Source organism: Leptonychotes weddellii, chromosome 8 (genome assembly GCF_054177405.1).
Source record: "Leptonychotes weddellii isolate Sample4059 chromosome 8, ASM5417740v2, whole genome shotgun sequence".
In the NCBI taxonomy this organism is placed as follows: Eukaryota; Metazoa; Chordata; class Mammalia; order Carnivora; family Phocidae; genus Leptonychotes; species Leptonychotes weddellii.
The window spans coordinates 88,500,733-88,519,016 of NC_138376.1; the positions used below are offsets into that span (position 1 = coordinate 88,500,733).

Genomic DNA, 18,284 nt, shown 5'->3' on the forward strand with positions numbered 1-18,284 from the left:
TGCTTGGTAACACTCAATTTCCTTGTCCAGATTCTGTATTACTGAGCAACTTTCTCTGTTTTGGATTCCTGAATAAATCTTATTAGCCCTGCCAAACATACCTGTTCCTAGGAATTAATAATTTGACATATATTTGATAAATCATTCCTGTGAATATAACTAGTATATATTTTATAAACTTGACTACTTGGGGATAATTTGATTTTTAAAGTTTCTAAATATGCATTATTGAGAACCAGGCCCTACGCCAGTGTTGATTCTATTAATGTACTGATGCTCCAAAACACTCAGTCTGAAATGGCTGTCAGCCTTATGTGACACAACATTTGGTGCCGGAAGACAACACTGTCATTGTCTTAACTAAAATAGCAGCTATGACTGGAAAGAGTTACACAGGTTGAAGTTATGAGAAATAAGAAGCATTTACAATAGTAATCTTGAGCTTAAAGGTAGACATGATGCAGAAGTTAAACTACTAAATGTTAAGTTGTTGAAAAGACTGCTGAATTTTTAAAAAACAATCTTTCCAAACTAGACTATGTTGTAACATTTAAGGTATTTATTTTTTGGCATTTGTAAGATATTACCATTTTTTGACATTTGTAAAATATTACCATTATGAATATTTTAAGAATTGTTACTGTTATGTATTTTATGAGAAAGGCATTATTTCTCTACCTTATATGATTTATAAGTTTAACCTAATACTTAAGTATAATTATTCTCAAAATCCAATTTTCTTCCAGTTAAGTATATATATATTTTAAGATTTTATTTATTTGAGAGAGAGAGGGAGAGAGAGCATGAGCCACGGCAGGAGGAGAGGGAGAGGGAAAAACAGACTCCCCGCTGAGCAGGGAGCCCAATGCGGGGCTCAATCCTGGGACTCCAAGATCATGACCTGAGCCCAAGGCAGCCACTTAACTGACAGAGCCACACAGGCGCCCCCAGTTAAATATATTTTTAATTTTATACATAGGAACGTAAGAGTGGGGCAAGAATTCATGTAACAGAAATTTGATATGCAATGAAATTGACTACAGAAATATCTATTCTCTTAAGCAATGGGTTTCAATAATTTTCCTCAAGTAATGCCGTATGTACTTACTATAGGACAAAATGCAATGGAGGAAAATCATAGTCAATGATTTAGAAAATCTTAACTGGAAACAAAGAAATGTATTGAACTTAACATGAAACAAAATACATCAGTACAATAAAAATAATTTTAAAAATTTAACACAAATCATTGTTAAAAACATTAAATAACAAAAGCACTAAACTTACTAAAGATGAGAGGGTTAAGTGGCAGTTAACTGATCATTATTTTCAAACTAATCCAAGAAGATCCTACAGTCTATGGCTTATTTTCCTTTGTGCATAATATTATGTGGGGAACAATTTTTCAATTCATGCAATAATATTTATACTGCACTTTTCCATATAAATGTGTTCATAAATATTAATCAATTCCCACAATAACACTGTGAGAAAGCTAAGAATTATCCAGAGTTGACAGACTGAGAGCTTAAAGTGATGTTTGGCTATGATGCCAAGGACTGCTGAGGGAATTAATAAGAGAGCTGACAACAGAGTCAAAAGTCCTGGCTCTGGCTGCTGCCAGGGTGAAGGAAACTGTCACAGAGCTTTCTTGTCCTGTCCTAACTCCTGGGCTCCACAGTGACACCACGAGTCACAAGCATCTTCTCCTACATTACCCCTGCAAGGTCAGCGAAGCTATCACAGATTCTTCTAGCCTAGCTCTTAGTGTTTCAGAGGTAGGTGTCTCACTTCTCCTTAGAGAACATTAAGAACATTTTCAGCTCTCTGTCTCTGTCAAATAAAAAAAAAAAAAAATTTTTCAAATCCGTAATTCGGAGACCTGCTTCAAGAAGTCTTCCGTAAGCCTGAATGACAGAATCTACTTATAGCCAAGAAGGAATATCACTCACTGCATTCTGCAAAGTTAAAACCAGGAAACTGGGACTGACTTATCTGAATAAGTCATCTTGGTCTGCATGCTTTTAATGTTAGGAAGCTTGCAGTATGTATGCGGCATGCTGGTGACTAACCATCCCATTGACCCAGGACCTGAAGGTCTCTTGGTACAGAGGACTCTCTGTGTTAAAACTAAGGAAGTACCAGGGAAACCCAAATGTTGGTTATCTTATCTCTAGGTAATGAAATATGCAGATGCTTCTTTATTTTATGTGACTGGTGAAATGAACATAACCAGTTGTCTTATTTCTGCAGGTAATTAGATATACATTGGGTAAAATTAAACTTGAGCAAAAATTTTCAAAGTTTTTTTAAAATATACCTCTTAGTGAGTTATGGCCAAATTTTCAAAGAGAGTAAAATTTCATATAGAGTAGTCAAATTGCCATGGGGTAGGACCATCGGTGTACAGAAAAATCCATACTGAAAACTTGTCTTAAGATTCTTTCTTTGCAGGGGCTCCTGGGTGGCTCCGTCGTTAAGCATCTGTCTTCAGCTCAGGTCATGATCCCAGGGTCCTGGGATCGAGCCCCACATCGGGCTCCCTGTTCCATGGGAAGCCTGCTTCTCCCTCTACCAGTCCCTCTGCTTGTGTTCCCTCTCTCGCTATCTCTCTGTCAAACAAATAAATAAAATCTTTAAAAAAAAAATTCTTTCCTTGCATAGGAATCAGACTGAGATCTCTCAGAATTAGAGAGATCTAGTTCCCCTTGTCCCACCTCAAGGCCTCTTCTCATCTGTGGCTCTTAGCTACCCTATTTTAGAGCCCTAAAGAGTCCTAAAGAGTCAGGGACATGAGAAACTTCTTAAGGTTCTCCAGGATACACAAGAATCTGAATGGCTGCCCTGTTTTATCTGCCATGGCTCCTCCACCCTGTTGAGCCAAGCTGGATGAGATCCTCTCTTTGAGATTATAATCTGGCTGGTTACAACCTGGGAAGCCAGAGACATTCCCTGCTCTGGGGCCTCCCCATTAACCCCTCTTTTGTGAGTGCTCAGCCAGGAGGACAGAAGTAGAGATCAGGCTCATTGCAATCACCCAAGGTCTCAGTTCTCACCTGGGCCCCTCTGATTCTCTTCTTCCCATCTGCTTGTTAAACTCTTCTCTCCCGTGGGGAGAGAAACCAGCTGTTAGGTCATCATCTATTCACTTCTCCGCTGTGGATGGAATACACTGCTAGGTCCCCCAGGTTTTAGCTCTTCTACAGCTACTTACTCTCTGTGTGACTATGAGCAAGTTTGTTTATTTGTTTTAAACTTGTTTTTTCAAACTTGTTTTTCTTTTTAGCCTTTGTTTCCTCATCTGTAAAAATGGGGATTATTATAGTATTTACAGCATGTGGGTTGTTGTGAAGATTAAATAAGTTAATAAATGTGAAATGCTTATAAAAACTTTGACACAAAGTAAGCCTTCAACAAGTTAATAATATTTTCAATTTTGTTGTGATTATTTAAATCCAAGCTTTGAATTATAAAAACAGTAATAATAACTTTTTTTTTTCCTCTCAGAAGCTGGTTCTTACAAGAGAAAGCCTTTCTTTTACTACTCTTGTTTCTGGTAAAGACTCAAAAGTCTACTTTGAAACTCAGGTGAGAAATTAACTCTTCATTTAGGGATCTTTTGTTTCCTTCTCTCCCTGGGGACCTAGATCTCAGTTTTTTGCTCTGCTTCTAACTATGAAAGGAGTATCCCTCAGCATCAAATTAAGGAGTAAAGAGAAGAAAAACTACTAGGTGATATTATTGTCCTTTGCCAGCTATGTGACCTTGGCAAGTGGCTTAAATTCTGAGCCTCCGGTTTCCTCATCTATGAAATAGGGAGAATAACAATTTAGTGATTGAGTAAATCAATCAACAAAAATTTACTGAGTACTATATTCCGGAAACCTTGCCTGGTCCTGGAGATAAAAACTTGAACCAGGCACAGTCCCTGACCTCACTGAGTTTATAGCCTAGTGCGAAAGAGACTAAACCAATAATTACAGACAAATCTAGTAAGTTCCATTGTGATGAAAGTGATAAAAGGGACCTCAACCTCGTCAGGTTGTCTTCCTAAAGCAGGGACATGTTAAGCTGAGACTAGAAATGGGGAGGGAGATGAGCTGGAGTAGAGGGCAGAAGAACAACAATGTGAACTTAACCAGTTGTTTTATTTCTGTAGATAATCACATACACATGGGGCAAAGATCCATTTCAGTAAAAAACGCCAAATTTGTGGGGTGCCTGGGTGGCTCAGTCGTTAAGCGTCTGCCTTCGGCTCAGGTCATGATCCCAGAGTCCTGGGATCAAGGCCCACATCAGGCTCCCTGCTCGGCCGGGAAGCCTGTTTCTCCCTCTCCCACTCCCTCTGCTTGTGTTCCTGCTCTTGCTATCTCTCTCTCTGTCAAATAAATAAATAAAATCTTTAAAAAAAAATGTTAAATTTGTCATAATAAAATAATGGCATGTGCAAAGTTGTGACATAGGTAAGGAATCTCAAGACTGTCCAGATGCTTAAAGAGGGCCACTGTGGCTGGAATGAACAGAGCGAGGAGAGTGGGAAGAGGTGAGAATGAAAAGAGGGGCCAGATGTGCAGGACCCTGTAGACTCCAGAATGTGAAAAGGTAATGAGATAATGAAGATAAAATTTTGGCACACAACTCTTCACTTAACATTGATTCCTTCCTGCAAATGTAGAGTTTCTTACCTTCATTATGGTTTTTCTTAGTGCTCTTTGTTTTTTAGTGTTTTAAGTTAAGCTGAGTCACTTCACTCATACATTCCCATCTCCTAAGTATGTTTCTATTACAAGTACTCTCATCAAAAGTTTATCATCACTGTCAAATAATGCAAGATTTTTTTGAAATTATTCATTTTTTCCTTACAGTATGTTATGAAGATATGCAGATTTATGTGTCCTACTTATATATGCAAATTTATAAATATTAAACAGCAAAGGTCAAAATTACTTACCTTTAAATTATTCTGAAGTAGCCTGTTCTATTCCAAAGCATTCTGTATCACCTTTCATTCCACACTTCACATATTTTACTTTCAACTGTGGTGTCTTTCTCTAGCTTTTAAAAATGATTCCACTATTAGATTTTTAGGCTATTTTTTTAAAAGATTTTATTTATTTATTTGACAGAGAGAGAGAACACAAGCCGGAGGGGAGAGGGGTGGAGTAGAGAGAGAGGGAGAAGCAGGCTCCCTGCTGAGCAGGGAGCTGAGCAGGGAGCCTGACAGGGCACTCGGGATCATGACCTGAGCTGAAGGCAGATGCTTAACCAACTGAGCCACCCAGGCACACTGGGACTTTCTTTTTTTTTAACAAATGAGAATGTGTGATTGTTTTTTATCTATTTCAGTCTTTGCACAACTACAACAATAAAGAAGCCAAAGGTATGAGATAGTCCAGAATAACCATGCTGAATTGTCCCTGATTGGTCTAAAGCCTTCATTGCATTTATTTTGAGGATGGAAACTAGTAAGTGAACTTAACTGCTCAAAGGTCACACATTTCCGATGAACTTTCATGTGTGTTTTTCTCAGACTTAAGTGGTACAGTGATCTGGCTGCACTGAATGGCCTTGCAGACCCAGTCACTAATTACATATATATGGTCATATGAGTGCTCTGTGCACTGATTCTCTAAGTTAAAACAATAACAATAGCAACAACAATGATAAAATGTCTTTCACTTGGCTGCCAATTTGAATCTGAACTTGTCAGAGAAAGGTGTTGATCAGAGTAAAAAAAGTAGGAAGACAATATTATAAATTATTTTGATTATACGCATCTACATTCTCTTGAAAAATTCATCTCCCAATCAGTAAACATATTTTCAGCTACCCTAGAATAATTCTACATTATTCATATATCAGATTGACTCTGCAAAAAAATATAAGGAAAGAAACCTAAAAAGTTTTCATGCTTATCACATTAGATTAATGAAGTAATTCATACAAAAAGAGGCATATTACCCATCCTATTTTATCTGTTTTTACCTGTGATGTAGGTGCTGTTTTTTACCTTTATTACAAAATAGAAAGCTGAGGCTCAGAGAAGTTAAGTAACTTACAGTATGGGTCAAGCCCAAAATTTTTGCCAAGGCATCTGACACTGAACTCCTGGTTCCTTTCCAGGCAGTGGAAGGATCATGTCCCACAAGACTCACTGACAGTAAAAATGCAGCCCTAAAACTCCAGTCCCCCCCGCCGACCTTGGAGCCCAGGGCTGCCTGGCCTTTCCTTTCATAAAGATTCCTGTTGACTTCAACCTGATCCGCAGGCAAAGTGGTCTTTAAATCCCAGGGCTTCCTCGCCACCCCATGCAAATTTGTAATTTGGTCTTTGTGGGTAGGATCACAGTGCAGATTCAATTTGATCTTTCTCTAAATTATGGCCTCTCTTTCCTCTGACTGGAACTGTAATTACCCCCTGACTTCTTTCCTGATTATTGTATTCATTTACACATTCCCTCACTCATTGAACAAGCATTTCCTGACTACTTCCGACATGCCAGGGACCATGCAGGGCCCCAGAGAAAGCCTGTGCTTCTTTCCCAGAAGATGGGGAATCACCTTTGCGTGGCCACAGATCTCCAGACCAACACTGCCCACGACCAGATGCCTTCATTTGTTTCACCCATCAGATCAACTCATACTCTTAAAGCAGTTACACAAAGCTGGACACAGGTGTGCCTTACAAGATAGTGGATATCAGACAACGAAAACTGCAGGAGAGTGGCTTTCTGACCCAGGAGGAAAGTGTCACATCTTCTGGATGCCCTCAATCTTTCAGCCATTATGAACATGGCATCCCAGGATTTGTTGGACAGAGAGGTATTTAACTTGTTAGGTAACGTCGTTTATTCCCAAGGTCAAAGACAATAGAACACTCCCATAAGGACAGTCTTGTTCTATTTCTAAAGCCCTTTAACCAATTAAAAAAAAAAATGAATCTAACCAGCCTGGAGTCCAGTTATTGGATACAGGAAGATCCTAAAGAGTTTAGGATAGGTTCCTAATAAAAAAGTTGGTTGTGGGAAGGGGGGGAGTTATGGTGCCAGGCTTTCTGTTAGGATTTTAATACTCATAACACCCCATAAATGAAGTGAATACCTTATTTGTTAAACTTGCAAAATTGTGAAATAGAGAAAACACAGAAAAAAGTACATAAAACTTAAATTTACAGCTTAACGAACTGTTGCAAAATGAACACTCAGGTAACACCTACTCAAATAAAGAACTAGAATATTACAGGCACACTGATGGAAACTCTGTGGGACCCTTCCACACCATAGCCCCAGGCATCGCCCACAGCCAAACACTTCCCTGACTTCTAGGGAATTCAACTTCCTTCCATTTCCTTATGGTTTCACAGTCTAATTTACCATCTCTAAAACTGTCATTTGATTTTTTGCCTATTTGGGGGGGGGGGTCATACAGTAACTATTCTATTCTGCCTGGCCTCTTTTGCTTAACATTATGTCATTAAGAGTCATCCATTTTATAACATATATCAGAAATCCATTCACTTTTATTGCTGCATGGTATAAATTTGGTTGAAAACACCACAATTGTGTATTCTTCTGGGATGCAACTTTTGGATTGTTTCCAGTTTGGGGCCATTTTGAACAATACAATGAACTTATATGGATAGGCCCCTGGTATAAGTGTACACATTTTTCTTGCTAGTAGTGACATTCCTGGGTTGTGGGTTATGGGTATCCTCACCTTCACTAGATACTCCCAAACAGGCTGTGCTGATCTGTACTTCTACCACCAATTCATAAGTCCTCACTGCTCCACATCCTCATCTGACTTGTATTATTAGATTTTTAATTTTTGCCAGTCTGAAGAATAGTATCTCACTGAGGTTTTAGTCTTCGTTTTCCTGGATAAAAAGCTTTTGTACAGCAAAGGAAGCAGTTGATAAAACTAAAAGACAACTGACAGAATGGGAGAAGATATTTGCAAATGACATATCAGATAAAGGGCTAGTATCCAAAATCTATAAAGAACTTATTAAACTCAACACCAAAGAACAAATAATCCAATCAAGAAATGGGCAGAAGACATGAACAGACATTTTTGCAAAGAAGATATCCAAATGGCCAACAGACACATAAAAAAATGCTCAACATCACTCGGCATCAAGGAAATACAAATCAAAATTGTAATGAGATACCACCTTACACCAGTCAGAATGGCTGAAATTAACAAGTCAGGAAATGACAGATGTTGGCGAGGATGCAGAGAAAGGGGAACCCTCCTACACTGTTCGTGGGAATGCAAGCTGGTGCAGCCACTCTGGAAAACAGTATGGAGTTTCCTCAAAAAGTTGAAAATAGAGCTACCCTACGACCCAGCAATTGCACTGCTGGGTATTTACCCCAAAAATACAAATGTAGTGTGATCCGAAGGGGCATCTGCACCCCAATGTTTATAGCAGCAATATCCATAATAGCCAAACTATGGAAAGAGCCCAGATGTTCATCGACAGATGAATGGATAAAGAAGATGTGGTATATATTATTACGCAGCCATCAAAAAAATGAAATCTTGCCATTTGCAATGAAGTGGATAGAACTAGAGGGTATTATGCTAAGTGAAGTAAGTCAATCAGAGAAAGGCAATTATCATATGATCTCACTGATATGTGTAATTTAAGAAACAAAACAGAGGATCATCGGGGAAGAGAGGACAAAATAAAACAAGCCAAAACCAGAGAGGGACACAAACTATAAGAGATTGCTAATCAAAGGAAACAAACCGAGGGTTGCTGGAGGGGAAGGGGGTGGAGGGATAGGGTAACTGGGGGATGGACATTAAGGAGGGCATGTGATGTAATAAGCACTGGGTATTATATAAAACTGATGAATCAGACCTGTACCTCTGAAACCAATAATACATTATAAGTTAATTAATTGAATTAAAATAATTTAAAAATAAAAATAAATAAAGATTTTTTATTTATTCATTTGAGAGAGAGAGACAGAAAGAGCACAAGCAGGGGGAGAGGAAGAGGGAGAAGGAGAAGCAGATGCCCCGCTGAGCTGGGAGACCGACGTGAGGCTCCATTCTAGGACCAGGAGATCATGACCTGAGCTGAAGGCAGACACTTAACCAACTGAGCCACCCAGGTGCCCCTCATTTTTCTGGTTTCTAATGATACTGAACATCTTTATTTATATTCCATTTGTATGCCCTCTTTTCTGAAGTGTCTACTCGAGTATTTTGCCTAATGAAGAAGAAATAAGCATTATATAAGCCAAGTAAAAAAATGACCAGTAACACTTATGGGTAAAATAAAATGAGGACTGAAGATTGACCACTGGGTTTAGCAAATGGTATCACTGGCGAACTTAGAGTTGGTGAAATGTTGGAGGAAAAAGTTTGTGTGCTTAAGAGAGCATGAGAGGAGGGATCACAGGCAGTGAGACAGACAACTATTTCAATCAGTTTTCATTAAAGGGCGCAGAGAAATGGAATAATTTAAGATGAGAAAAATAACAGCATGCTTGTATGATGGTGAAAGGATTTAGTAGAAAGGAAAAATGTCACAGGAAAGGGGAGAAAGCACTGTTTTTGAGAGGATGAGCTACGGTGCTCCAAAAGAGGGTTGGCCTTACATGTATGTGTAGATAGTTTATAGCAGTGCTTCTCAAACTTCACATGTGGGGGTTTTGTTAAAATACAGATTACTGAGCCTTACTGCCAGATTTCTGATTCAGTCATTCTTCAGTGGGATCCAAGAATTTCTGTTTCTAGCAAGTTCCCATAGGCTGCTGCTGATCTGGGGACCACAACATAAGAACGACTGCTCTCCAGTAACAGGAGGCAAGGTAGAGTACCTAAGCATATGTGCTAGTTAGTACTGGGTATTTTCCAGAAAAATAGAACCTTGGTCAACATTTGAAAGTGAAGATGAGGGGACATGGTAGCAATGTGACATGAGGAAAACCATAAAGTAATCATTTAGGACAGCAGTAGAGTGAATGCATCAGGGCAGTAAAGTATTATTGCATAATAGCATTAAGTACTCATTGAAATAGATGTGCAATGGTTGTGTATATTTTCTTCAGCCAGGATCAGCTGCTCAGGTGTAAATACAAAGAACAAAAAGAGTTGAATTCAACCTGTGTGTCTGTTACCTACTGCTGCATAACAAGTAACCTCAAAACTCAGTTGCTTAAAACAATATTTATTAATGTTCAGGAATCTACAGTCAGCTAGGTAGTCTTGCTGGTATGAACCGGGCTTGGTTGATTGTGGCTGGGCTCACACATGATCTAAGGTCGGCTCATAAGTCACTGGGGACTGACTGATTTTGGATGGCCTTGCTCACATGTCTGGTATTCTCCTGACTATAGGCTGGGATGACTAGAGTGGACTGAGAGAATGATTCATCATCCCTTAGGGTAACCCAACCTTATTCACGTAGCAGTAGCAGGAATGCCACAGTGAGTGTGGAATCCCTCAACACTCCTTGTGACTCAAGCTCAGAACTGAAAAAATGTCCTCCGCTGCATGCTGTTCACCAAAGCAACTCACAAAGCTAGACCAAATTCAAGGAGAAATAGATTCTATTCCTTATGTGAGGGGTTGCAGGGTCATACTGCAAAGGGCATAGATAGATACAGGGAAGGAAGAATTATGTTGTTTTTTAATATCTACCACTACCAGAATGTGATTTCACTAGTTTGAAGAGGTGAAAAAGGAATACAGGAATTAAAGATGTATCAATTAAATGATTATAATGATTCTCTAAGGATGTATCAATTAAGTGATTATAATGATTCTCCATGAATATTCAGCTGGAAAAAAAAATGAGAACATAATAGCAGTGAAAGACAGTGAAAAGGAGGTGGCAATCATTGGGTTGTAGATACCAGCGCACTCAAAGGGTTGGAATTGGAAAGGACATGAGCTGGAAGAACAGAAGAGGGTAGTAATAGTATGACTGATAAGATCATCACAGAGGGGAAGTTAAAGGAATTGAGAGGCTAGAGTATTATAATCATTAAAAAATAAGAAGTGGAGATGGAAAAATTACAATGAGCTAGGAGCTAAAATCAAGGCATGGGAAATGTGAAGGGGAGCTGTGGTAGGTTGATAAGTATATAAGCATGTAAATACAAATATATATGTGTGTAAATATATATATATATATCTTTTAGAGAGACAGCAAGTATGCGTGCACAAGAAGGGGGCAGGGGCAGAGAGAGAGAGAGAGAATCTTAAGCAGGCTCCATGCTCAGCATGGAGCTCCACGCGGGGCTCAATCTCACAACTCTGAGATCATGACCTGAGCTGAAATCAAGAGTCAGACACCTTGCCAACTGAGCCAGCCATGTGCCCTTGAAAATATTTTTTGAAATTATGTATATACATTTTGTATATTGGGATAGGTCTGTAAAAACATATGTTCAACTTACAGTAGTTACTTCTGGGAAAAGAAATGATAATGTATTGAATAATGGTGAAAGGAAATTTTCGCTTTCATTCTATTTGCTTCTTTTTTTGTTGTTTCACCAAACACATGTATTATGCAGAAATAACTTTAGTCTAAAGAAAAAATTCAAATGGAAAAGTGAAATAGAGCTTTAAAAAAAGCAGAAGTGGCTGGCTTCCTGTTAGAAAAATCAGGATTTGAATTTCATCTCTAAAATGAGTATATTCTTACCTACTTCTGTGTTTTGATGATTGAGTGAGGTAATTATTTAATGCCCTTAACACAGTATCTGGCACATGGAAGAAGCTCAATGTTTGCCACTTTTCCACTCACTGACAAGTCCCCCCACGCACATGCAAATACGCTGTGTGCACATGTGCAGGTATGCACACGAGAGAGCGAGAGAGAGATGGAGAAGGACACATGTGGACCCAGAGATTCTGTAGCACGTGTGTACTCTCCTTGGAGTACTTTCATTTTGAGGAGCGAAAAAGGAGAAAGATAAAAGGAGAAAATGGACACGTTCTTTATATTGCTTACCTGGCTAATTTCCAGACGAGACTAACAATAAATTATGCATATATTGACAACTTCACTCTCAGGAGCATTTATTCAAACATTCTCATTAAGAACTCTTCGCACATCCAAATGACATTTTTAAAAGAGAGCTTTAAGAACAAGAATAAATCACAGCGAATACTTTCCAAGGGTCAACTGTCATAATGAAGAGAGTTTAGTAGTCAGGGTTGTCTCAATATAGACAGAATCTATTAATAGAAACTAGGAGAATTCTGTGACCCTCATGATAAAACAACAAAGTGTTTAAAATCAGTATTTTTCTAAATGATGTATACTATTAAAAATTAAGCATTGCTGGGTAAGTTAATTCTTAGGTTCCCAAAATGTTGGCTTAGGCCATTTTTACCCTGTGATTATATAGCCTGCATGTGAGCTTTTGGTGTAGAAAGTGAAGAGTCTACCAAAGGTCAAACAGAAAATTAGTGCCTGATACTTACACTAGTATTTCACAAGACTAAAAATTAATGGTTGTCAGAACACTGCCTGAAAATTGTGGCTCCAAGCGATTAAAATCTTTATTATAAACCTGTGAAATGTAAATCCTGATTTATTGATTACTGAGAACATGGGATTCAGAGTCAAACACAGAGCCTCCTGCATCCCAGTAAGTGCTTCCAGGCACTCATTCAAAATTTCACAATGGATGAAGATATAGAAATTAGGAAATGGAAATTCATTCATTCATTCAATGGATATTATATACCAGGTTGTGCACTAAGAATTGAGATACAAAGATGAACAAAACATAGTTCCCAGTCTGGAATAATTTACAGCTACTAGAAAAGCCTGACACAAAAACAGATACTAATAAAACAATCAAGAAGGTATCTCTAGGTTCCTGCAGCTAAACAAAATAATGTTATTTCCAAGGGTGATGTGGGAGGTAGCTTGCATGGGATTGGAAATCAGCAAATAAAAGAGGGTGTGATGGTCAATTTATTGAGCCAACTTGACTGGGCTAAGGGATGCCCAGAGAGCTGGTAAAACATGAGTCTATGAGGCTGTCTCTGGAAGCCATTTGAATCAGTAGACTGAGTAAAGAAATTTGCACTCATCCATGAGGTTGGACATCATCCAATCTGATAAGGACCTGAACAGGAAAGAAAAACAAAACAAAACAACGTGGCGGGGAGGGGGTGGAGAAAGGACAAATTTGTTCTCTCTGCTTGAGCTGGGAAATCTACCTTCTCCAGCCCCTAGACATCAGGGTTCCTGGTTCTTGGGCCTTTGGACTTGAACTGAATTATCCCACTGGTTTCCCTACTTTTCTACTCTTCAGACAGCAGATTTCAGCCCCCATAATTGCATGAGCCAATTCCTATAATCAATCTCTCTCCACACACACACACACACACACACACACACACACACACATCCTATTGGTTCTGTGTCCCTGGGGAACACAGCATGAGGTGAAGAAGCCATACCAGATTGGCTTCTACCTCTATTTTATGTACAGTATTATAATTATTAGATATGTAATCTCCCTCTCTAAACTGAAGGCCCCTCTAGGGAAGGTACCATTGTCTACTTTTGTATTCTGGTATCTATCATGGTGCCTGGCACATGGTAGACTCTCAATAAACATTTGCTAAACTAAGAAGCCAAGAGTTTACTACTACTTAAAAAAACCAAAATCCTGATTCAATACAGCATTTCAACCAAAAAAGTGCCCAGAACACACTATTTATGCTAAGATATTGATCAGGTCCACCCTATCAACCTTGGAGGAGGCTCAGAGCTTTAAGAGCCCAGGCTGCCCCACCTATCCAGGCCAGATTCTTCTGTTTGCTTCAACATGCTAAATAAACATTACTATTTTCTATGTGAGCCATGATGTGAACAAGTTAGGAAAACACTGGACTAAAATATTTGTCGGAGTTTCCACAGAGTTTTGCTACTTTGAATTAGGGCAGAGAATACACAGAGTAGATCACAGATGGAACAGAAAGAGAAGAATACAGAATGAACAGTGGATTGGAGACAGACCGACTAGCAGAGCGACACCATTCCCAGATACATTCTTACAGAATGGAATAAATTTCATTGACTATACTGAAGTGAACAGCTTTTAGAATAATAGCCACTGTAGCAGATGGCACTGATGCCCCATAACACAATTCCTTAGCCCACTTCTGATTTTAGCCACATCTCACATGAGAGCTCACACTAATAGTGTCCCACCTCAATAGAACCATGCAAGGTCTTTCTCCTTTGTGCCTGAGGATCTTCTCTGAGGTTAAAGGGGCTCCAACTCACACACAGCCTGAAAGTCAGGTGGCAGGTAACCCTCAAGTATAAGAGAACAGGAGCCAACAGATAAATAGTCAGACTTTCCTTCCAGTGTGCAATTCTGGGAAGGATCCTCTGTGTTTCATGGAACATCTCAGTGGAATTAAAGCACTGTTGCCTACAACATTGACCCTGATGTTACCCTTTCGTATTGTTATTGGCTCTTATTCTACTATTTCACTGCTGATTTCTGGGACTGCCTCTTAATAAACAACCTGCAGGCAAGTTTTTGTCTCAGGCTCTGTGTTTAGGACAACCCATCCATGAGAAAGATGCAGTACTTATACTAACCTTTGAGAAATTATGGATTTTCTGCAAACAGTAATAAGGGACAGACATGAGAACTCAACATTTCAGTGTACACTGGTGTGAAACAAGAACCATAAAATGAACTATGCCTGGAAGAAGAGAAAGCTTGACCTTTTGTTATCTTACCGTAACAAAAACTTCTGGTAACTTAAGGACAAGGAAGTTGGAAATAACCTCACAAATCACTATATAACATTCCTGTTGCTTATATTCATGTGTATAATTGTGTACCATAGAGTATGTAATATGAGTGAAATCATTTTCAGCTAAAATGTTTAGCTAAATCTATCTTTGGTTGAAAGTTGCTTTTAAACCTCCTTCCTCCTTTATTCTTCACACCTCCCTACCCACTCAAACTGACTGGGATTTGTGGAAAGCAGCAACCATAAACATTCTGGTTGGCCAACTAAAGTCTCTAGTTCAAGATTTCCTCTTAGATATTGTCATAGTTCAATTTCTCAAATCTAGATAATATTGCCGATGGGATTCTGGTGCACAGAGCAAACAAAGCCAGGGACATCTGACAAACTCAGTAAGAATTTACAAATCAGTGACTGACTGGTTCCTTAATAAGGTTATCTCTCCTTGAGTGCAAACTCATTACCTTGGTTCTTAAACTGTACATGTAATGCTGGACTAAACAGTGCCAGGAGATGTGTACCTTACACAAGTGCGATTTCTTATTATCCAACTCCATTTCTAACTAGTGCTCCTGAGGTATAACTAGCTAATGTGGGCAAAAATCAACAGAACTTTCCTTCATCTCGTTGAAAATGGTGAAAGAGTTAACAAGCAGCAACCGCAGAATGACCAGACAATTGTTCCTTGTGCTGCCCATCCCTGCTCCTGACATACCCAGCCACGTTTTTGAAGGACCATGAGCCCCCTGTGAGTGGGAACTGTGGGAGGAAGTAGGGAGCAGATGTGGCCCGGGTTGGGATCACCTATCCCGTGGAAACCCACACTGGCCAACCAGAATGTTTGTGGTTGCTGCTTTCCACAAATCCCAATCAGTTTGAGTGGGTAGGGAGGTGTGAAGAATAAAGAAGGAAGGAGGTTTAAAAGCAACTTTCAACCAAAGATAGGAGAGATAATACATGATTTTCTTTTTGCTTCCTAACAAGTCTTTTGGCCACTACACTGATTTTGTTAGATGGAAAGATCCAACACTACACAAATTTAGAAACCTAAACAATAGACCTTTGTTAACATCTTTATGTGTTTTTAACAAGTAGATTTAAATAGAAGTCATCTCAAAGAAAATTAATAAAGTAGATCACTATATTAAAGTTTTTGATGGCAAATACCTTATACTGCATCTCAAATTTTTTTTTTCAAACAGTATTTATTTCTTCATTTCTTCATGTGTAAAGTAGGTTTCTTTAAATGGCATATACTTAAATCTTGTTTTGGTCAAGTCTGACAATCTCTTTTCATCTCTCTTTAGATCATTTATACTTAGTATAATTATCAATATGTTTGTATTTAAATCTATCATATTGTTATTTACTTCCTATTGCTCTCACCTATTCAGCATTCCTTTTGTTTTTTTCCTGCCTTCTTTTGTATTAATTGGATGTTTTTCAAAAATCCATTGTAGAGAAATGATGGTTGGAATGTTTAGCTAAAAACAGAAGTAGGGCAAACTATGGAAAAGTAAGTTAGTACCACTTCTGAATATACAAAGAGATTTCCCACAGGATCATAATACGTTCCATTGTTTTACATTTTCTTCTGAGAGAGAATGTTTAGAGTCTTACAGTAAGTATGCTCTGTCTGTTAGATATAACAATAATCTATTAATCCTTTCATTTTGCCAAGAAAAGACAAACTGTTACATAGTCAATGTCCAGAAGTTACCCTGTTACCTGAGATTTTTCTGGGACAGAAATCCTAGATGCCTAGAATTGGATTAAATATGTCAACAAATTAATAAATCTTTTTTTTAAAGATTTTATTTATTTATTTATTTTTGTGAGGGAGCACGAGTGGGGTGGAGAGAGGCAGAGGGAGAAGCAGACTCCCCGCTGAACAGGGAGCCCGATGCGAGACTCGATCCAGGACCCTGGGATCATGACCTGAGCCAAAGGCAGATGCTTAACCGACTGAGCCACCCAGGCACCCAATAAATCATTTCTAAGACTACTGATACTCATTTATACATTGCTTTTCAAAAGGGCTGGTGTGGAGTATTTTTGTTAAGAGGAGTAAAAAAAAAAAAAAAAATAGTGGAGAAGGGTGGATGGGCATGAGATACTCAATTTTTCATGCCTTTTTTTTCAAATATTAAATAAGTATCATTACTTTTAAGAACACTTTCAAATATCTAATTTTACAGATAAGAAAACAGAGACAAAGTAATTAAATAAAAAAATATCAACTTAGAAGAGGTACTTGTTATTCATTTAATGATACTCTTGTACATCATAAGAAATACATAACTGGAGAAAAATCAAAGACAAAAATACACAGGTGAGATGCATCCATTTAAGTCATAAAAGTAAACATGCTGCTCAAGAGCCCTGGAGACAAAGAATTTATGGATTCTTACCTGAGCCATGGGGAACTCCACACTGACTGGATCACAGTTTATAAGGCATTCCTAAAATATGTGCGTATTTGGATGCCCTTGAGGACTCAAAATTCTAACACACTCAAATATTTGAAAATTTGGAATCAAAACATAAATGGAAAAAGAGGAAAGAAGGGCCATGGATGGATGTAACAACCATTTCATTGTGCTCACATATTTTTTGCTACTATTACCACTGAAATGCTAAACAGCCTCCAAAAATACCTCCTAAGTTTCCCATAATCCCTTAGGAATACCAAATCCTAGGTAAGAAGGCTTGACTTAAATGCATCCATTAGCCTTTGTTTAGATATTTTGCTCAAACTAGTATAATATTAAAATATTAACAGATTTGTTTCAAATTTTCCCCACCATTTAGAAAGTATTAAAAGTTTTCTCTAGGTCCAGTCCTCAGAGGAAGATTTTCTGTAGCAGTTTCTTGGTTTTGTATTCCAGCATGGACTCTAGACTCTAAAGCAGAAAGATCGTCTCAAATGCTGCATTAGTTTTCTAGGGCTGCCATAACAAAATACTGCAGACTGAGTGGCTTAAATGACGGAAATTTATCTTTCACAGTTCTGGAGCTTAGAAGTCCAAGATTAAGATGTCAACAGGTTTGGTTTCTTCCAAGGTCTCTCTCCTTGTCTTGTAGACTACTGCCTTCTTGCTGTGTCCTCACATGGTCTTTCTTCCTCTGCACGTGACACCCCTGGTATCTCTTTGTGCGTCCAAATTTCCTCTTCTAAAAGGACATCAGTCAAATTGGATCAGGTCCACCCTAGAGCTTCATTTTAATTCAGTCACTTCTTTAAAGGCCCTGTGTCCAAATATAGCCACTACAGGTACTGGGGTTTAGAGCTTAAACACAGTAATTTGAGGAAAGCACAACTCAGCCCATGACAAATGCCAGGACACATCTGTTTTTCAAGTTCTGGGCTTTCTGCAAGAAAAAAATTAATCATAAAAAATTTTTTTTTATTAAAGATTTTATTTATTTATTTGACAGAGAGAGACAGCGAGCGAGGGAACACAAGCAGGGGGAGTGGGAAAGGGAGAAGCAGGCTTCCCGCAGAGCAGGGAGCCCGATGCGGGGCTC

At 38.6% G+C, this 18,284-nt stretch overlaps 1 long non-coding RNA gene across 1 annotated transcript in view; it reads right to left on the reverse strand.

The window, feature by feature from the left end:
* Positions 1-17,007: 17,007 nt before the first annotated feature.
* The window catches only part of LOC145723085 (uncharacterized), a 7,025-nt gene continuing 5,748 nt past the window's right edge, over positions 17,008-18,284 (reverse strand). The window contains exon 2 of the long non-coding RNA XR_014147910.1: positions 17,008-18,128. This is a non-coding gene — a long non-coding RNA (uncharacterized LOC145723085). The remainder of the gene's footprint in view (positions 18,129-18,284) is intronic.